Raw genomic sequence first — 6,613 nt, forward strand, 5'->3', positions numbered from 1 at the left:
GTAACTAATTATTTTAGATACCTTTTCATGTACTTATTGGCCAATTAGCCATTCATATATATTCTTTGATGAAGTGTCTGTTCAAGTCATTTGCCCATTTTCTTGTTGTTGTTCCAGGCTTATGTTTATTAAAATCTAAACAAAGGATCCCTCTGCAAGGTATTCTCCCATGTGAGACAGCTGCCCCACTGCCCTCCTACATTCGCTCTAACTTCCAGTGACAAAAAAGGCGGAGGGTGATACATGTCACTGATTATAAAAATCTCTGCTCTGTAATTTAAACAAATTCCTTTCCAATGTGTTTAGTTATTTCTGAAGAACTCCATGGCTCGTCAGTCGGCTAGCAGGCCAATAGACAATCATTGCTAACTACAAAGTACTTCGAGTCTATAAATTCATCTCTCAAGTTTCGACATTTAAAGAAAAAGCACTGCGCAAAGAATAATAAACAAAGACGGGATGACTGAATCAGTCCACACCAGAGTTCTTCATGGCCCATCACCAGAGCTAAATTTCTTCAAAAATCAGATTCCAAATGTCCCACAATCTCTTTCAAATGTGTGTTTTTACAAATTAAGGAATCAACATTTCTTTATAGGAGCACGTAAACGGTTTTTACCTTTGAAGGAGGAGTCTGAGAAGCTGTATAACTGAGAATCTCTTCAGAATGACATATTTAAGCTGAGAGAAGGGACAGTGGTAATGTTCTCTCATGGTTCACAGGCTTTTGTTGATGTTGCTGGTGTTTTTAATCAAAGAAAAGATGGAGTATCTTTTCTAGGTCTTGCAGACCACTTTCTCTTTTTATCATCTATATGATTGTTCAAGTAGAACAATTATTAGAAATCTTTAAGCTATTATTTCTGGGCTTTCCTTGAAAAAAAAACTACAATGGAAACATGCAATACCTGATTATTCAATTAGATGAAGCAGCACAAGAAGAGATCCAAGGACGCCCCTGCTCACATCAGACAGACAACTTGGATCTGAAAGATCAGCACATTAAATGACCGCCAAATAATCAGATTCCAAACATCACAGGCAATTACATATCAAAGAGCCATTCATGGTGGTATGTTTTAAAAGATTGTGCCCACAGTGAGCAAATGACATAGCGATGGAACATCAAAACAAAGCTGATGAATAAAAAGGCACACTCTAAAAATTCAGGAGTAGAAAGAACAGTTCTTTTTGGTTTGTTTTGTGTCTAATGTAGGAGGAAAGGAAAACAGGTGTATTCAATTCATTTTCAGGTGAAGGGTTCTGTCAGCTGAAGCAGTTAACAGTGGCTTCTTTCTCCCAGGACCAAAGCAGTCTTTTCTTCCATTGGCTTCTGAGAACGTGTTTAGTGTTCCGATGTGTAGAAGTGATACATCAGGGCTACAACCAGTGCTGAGATGGCTGGGATCACCCAGCTGGTCCACCAGCTGGAATTAGAATCAATAGTAGTAATAAGAGTTTCCGAAGGCTTGGTTATCTTTGACCTGTCATCCGGATGCAGCTCGCCAATGATAAACGTTTTGGACAATTCTCGAGCATCTGTAGAGTGTCGGACATCCTCAAAGTTTTCAGTAGCATCACCTCCAGCTTGTTCCCTTAAGACTTCTACCCCACCAGGGTGCTCCTCCAAAAATTTGGTCAAATTGTACACCTTGTAATGCAGGATCAGCCAGGTGCTCTTGCTGTGGTTGTGCTTCTGGATGTCTTCCACTAGTACTTCACGGCTTTGTCGGACTCCCCGGCCATTTCGGAACACGGCAAGCCTCAGGCCCTAAAGGGAGCAGTGGAGCCGGGCGGGGTACAGTGGGCGTCTCCGTGGACTTGTCCCGGGACATTCCCTGCGGCCCGGCTCTGCGCCTGGGCAGGAAGGCAGGCCCATTTGCCCATTTTTTAAAAACTGAGTTGTTTATGGCTTCTTAGTGTAAAATTAGAAATGAAAAAGGAGAAGTTACGACACCACAGAAATACAAAGCATCCTAAGAGACTACTACAAGCAACTCTAGGCCAATAAATGGCCAACATGGAAGAAATGGACAAATTCTTAGAAAGGTATAACCTCCCAAGACTGAACAGGAAAGAAATAGAAAATATGAACAGACCAATCACAAGTAATGAAATTGAAACTGTGATTAAAAATCTTCCAACAAACAAAAGTCCAGGATCAGATGGCTTCACAGGTGAATTCTATCAAACATTTAGAGAGGAGCTAACACCCATCCTTCTCAAACTCTTCCAAAAAATTGTGGAGGAAGGAACACTCCCAAACTCATTCTATGAGGCCACCATCACCCTGATACCAAAACCAGACAAAGATACTACAAAAAAAGAAAATTACAGACCAGTATCACTGATGAATATAGATGCAAAAATCCTCAACAAAACACTAGCAAACAGAATCCAACAACACGTTAAAAGGATCACACACAATGATCAAGTGGGATTTATCCCAGATATGCAAGGATTCTTCAATATACGTAAATCAATCAATGTGATACACCATATTAACAAATTGAAGAATAAAAACCATATGATCATCTCAATAGATGCAGAAAAAGTTTTTGACAAAATTCAACACCCATTTATGATAAAAAAAAAAAACTCTCCAGAAAGTGGGCATAGAGGGAACCTACCTCAACATAATAAAGGCCATATACGACAAACCCACAGCAAACATCATTCTCAATGGTGAAAAACTGAAAGCATTTCCTCCAAGATCAAGAACAAGACAAGGATGTCCACTCTCACAACTATTATTCAACATAGTTTTGGAAGTCCTAGTCATGGCAATCAGAGAAGAAAAATAAATAAAAGGAATCCAAATTGGAAAAGAAGAAGTAAAACTGTCACTGTTTGCAGATGACATGATACTATACATGAGAATCCTAAAGATGCCACCAGAAAACTACTAGAGCTAATCAATGAATTTGGTAAAGTTGCAGGATACAAAATTAATGCACAGAAATCTCTTGCATTCCTATACACTAATGTTGAAAAATCTGGAAGAGAAATTAAGGAAACACTCCCATTTACCATGGCAACAAAAAGAATAAAAGACCTAGGAATAAACCTACCTAGGGAGACAAAAGACCTGTATGCAGAAAACTATAAGACACTGATGAAAGAAATTAAAGATGATACCAACAGACAGAGAGATATACCATGTTCTTGGATTGGAAGAATCAATATTGTGAAAATGACTCTACTACCTAAAGCAATCTACAGATTCAATGCAATACCTATCAAATTACCAATGGCATTTTTTACAGAACTAGAACAAAAACTCTTAAAATTTGTATGGAGACACAAAAGACCCCAAATAGCCAAAGCAGTCTTGAGGGAGAAAAACGGAGCTGGAGGAATCAGACTCCCTGACTTCAGACTATACTACAAAGCTACAGTCATCAAGACAATATGGTACTGGCACAAAAACAGAAACATAGATCAATGGAACAAGATAGAAAACCCAGAGACAAACCCATGCACCTATGGTCAACTAATCTATGACAAAGGAGGCAAGGATATACAAGGGAGAAAAGACAGTCTCTTCCATAAGTGATGCTGGGAAAACTGGACAGCTACATGTAAAAGAATAAAATTAGAACACTCCCTAACACCATACACAAAAATAAACTCAAAATGGATTGGAGACCTAAATGTAAGACTGGGCACTATAAAACTCTTAGAGGAAAACATAGGAAGAACACTCTTTGACATAAATCACAGAAAGATCTTTTTTGACCCACCTCTTAGAGTAATGGAATTAAAAACAAACAAAAAAAAACAAATGGGACCTAATGAAACTTCAAAGCTTTTGCACAGCAAAGGAAAGCATAAGCAAGACGAAAAGACAACCCACAGAATGGGAGAAAATATTTGCAAATGAATCAATGGACAAAGGATTAATCTCCAAAATATATAAACAGCTCATGCAGCTCAATATTGAAAAAACAAACAACCCAATCCAAAAATGGGCAGAAGACCTAAATAGACATTTCTCCAAAGAAGACATACAGATGGCCAAGAAGCACACGGAAAGCTGCTCAACATCACTAATTATTATAGAAATGCAAATCAAAACTACAATGAGGTATCACCTCAGACCAGTTAGAATGGGCATCATCAGAAAATCTACAAACAACAAATGCTGGAGAGGGTGTGGTGAAAAGGGAACCCTCTTGCACTGTTGGTGGGAATATAAATTGATACAGCCACTATGGAGAACAGTATGGAATTCCTTAAAAAACTACAAATAGAATTAGCATATGATCCAGCAATCCCACTACTGGGCATATACCCAGAGAAAACCATGATTCAAAAAGACACATGCACCCCAACGTTCATTGCAGCACTATTTACAATAGCCAGGTCATGAAAGCCACCTAAATGCCCATCGACAGACGAATGGGTAAAGAAGATGTGGTACATATATACAATGGAATATTACTCAGCCATAAAAAGGAACGAAATTGGGTCATTTGTAGAGACGTGGATGGACCTAGAGACTGTTATACAGAGTGAAGTAAGCCAGAAAGAGAAAAACAAATATCGTATATTAACACATATATGTGGAACCTAGAAAAATGGTACAGATGAACCAGTTTGCAGGGCAGAAATTGAGACACAGATGCAGAGAACAAACATATGGACACCAAGTGGGGAAAGCGGTGGGGTGGGGGGTGGGGGTGTGATGAATTGGGCGTTTGGGATTGACATGTATACACTGATGTGTATAAAATTGATGACTATACCTGCTGTATAAAATAAATAAATGAATAAAATTTAATAAAGTAAAAATTGAGTTGTTTATGGCTTCTTAGTATTTAATTATGAGTTCTTTATAATACTGAATAAAGATTTTTTTGCATTTCATTTTATTTTATTTTTTCACACACACTGTATTTTGTTTTTACAAGAGATAAATAAACTGACACCAAGCATTGTAAATGGATGACCACAACAAAAGCAACAATGATTGCGGTTACCAAACACGAAACACACCCATACTACGTCATAATATTGACATTCAGTCCAGTAATCCTGCACTGTAACAGGTCCTTTACTTTGCAGTGAAAATTGATTTGTATATTTTTTTGCTTCTGAGTTCTTGTGGGATTCTTTTTTTTTTTATTCAAACAGAAAGTCACAAAAATTATAATCGTCCTCATCAGTTCACTCAGTTCCATGTAATTAATTTTTTTTCATCTTGATCTTTTTTTAGCACTTTTATGAATTCATCAGTTTTCCATTAGAGTTCTGAAAATGCTTATTCATTCAGTTCAGCAGTATAGTCAGTTACCAGAAACATGTACTTGTCAGAGTCTTTTCCATGAATTCCTTGAAGATGAAACATTTTTATAGGAACGTTTTTGCAAAAGCATCAGAGTACGCCCAGAACTGTCTGTAAATGACAAAAGACTGTTAAGAATGTTTTCTCCCAAAGTGTTTTATGCCTTTTTCTTAGCTGTGTCATTTGAGAACCAGATTTTTAAGATTTTTGTTTAAAAGTGCTGTATGGTTAATTTTATGTGTGAACTTGACTGAGCCATAGGTGCCCAGACATTTAGTCAAACATTATTCTGGGTGTGTCTATGAGAGTATTTCTGAAACAGATTAATATTTGAATCAGGAGACTGAGTAAATCATATCGCTATCCCTACTGTGGGTAAGCCTCATCCAATCAGTTCAAGGTCTAAATAAAACAAAAAGATTACCCTCCCTTGAGTAAGAGGTAACCCTCCTGCTTGACTGCCTTGAGTTAGGACATAGGGTTAAGGTTAGGGTTACAAAACCCAGAACCCCTTGAGGAAGAACCCCAGTGCACTACTGAAAATATATACTATTAATCTTTCTCCCAGACTTCCCAAAAGGAACCTTCGGCCTTTTACCAGGGCAATTATACATTGAGGAAAGGAAATAATCAGACTTTTCAGGGATTACTGGATACTGGTTCTGAACTGACACTAATTCCAGGAGACCCAAAACATTACTGTGGTTCACCAGTCAGAGTACAGGCTAGTGGAAGTCAGGTGGTCAATAGAGTTTTAGCTCCAGTCCATCTCACAGTGAGTCCAGTGGGTCTCTGAACCCATCCTGTGGTTATTTCCCTAGCTTCAGAATGCATAATTGGAATAGACATACTGAGCAGCTGGCAGAATCTCCACATTGGTTCCCTGACCGGTGGAGTGAGGGCTATTATGGTGGGAAAGGCCAAGCAGAAGCCACTAGAACTGCCTATAGACAGTTTTAGAAAAATAGTAAATCAAAATCAATATCACATTCCTGGAGGAACTGCAGAGATTAGTGTCACCATCAAGGACTTGAAAGATGCAGGGGTGATGACTCCCACCACCTCCCCATTCAACTCTCCTAGTTGGCTTACGCAGATGACAGATGGATCTTTGAGAATGGCGGTGGATTATTGTAGGCTTAACCAGGTGGTGACTCCAATTGCATCTGCTGTACCAGATATGGTTTCTTTGCTCGAGAAAACTGACACATCTCCTGGTGCCTGGTATGCAGCTATTGACTGACAAATGCCGTTTTCTCCACCCCTGTCCATAAGAACCACCTGAAGCAGTTTGTTTTCTGCTGGCAAGGCCAGAAGTACACCCTC

The 6,613-nt window shown here is 38.7% G+C and overlaps 1 pseudogene; it reads right to left on the reverse strand.

Annotated features, from left to right (window-relative positions):
• Nucleotides 1-1,200: 1,200 nt before the first annotated feature.
• LOC101337444 (cytochrome b5 pseudogene) lies at nucleotides 1,201-1,746 on the reverse strand (annotated as a pseudogene).
• Nucleotides 1,747-6,613: the final 4,867 nt, after the last annotated feature.

Source organism: Tursiops truncatus, chromosome X, assembly GCF_011762595.2.
Source record: "Tursiops truncatus isolate mTurTru1 chromosome X, mTurTru1.mat.Y, whole genome shotgun sequence".
NCBI lineage: Eukaryota > Metazoa > Chordata > Mammalia > Artiodactyla > Delphinidae > Tursiops > Tursiops truncatus.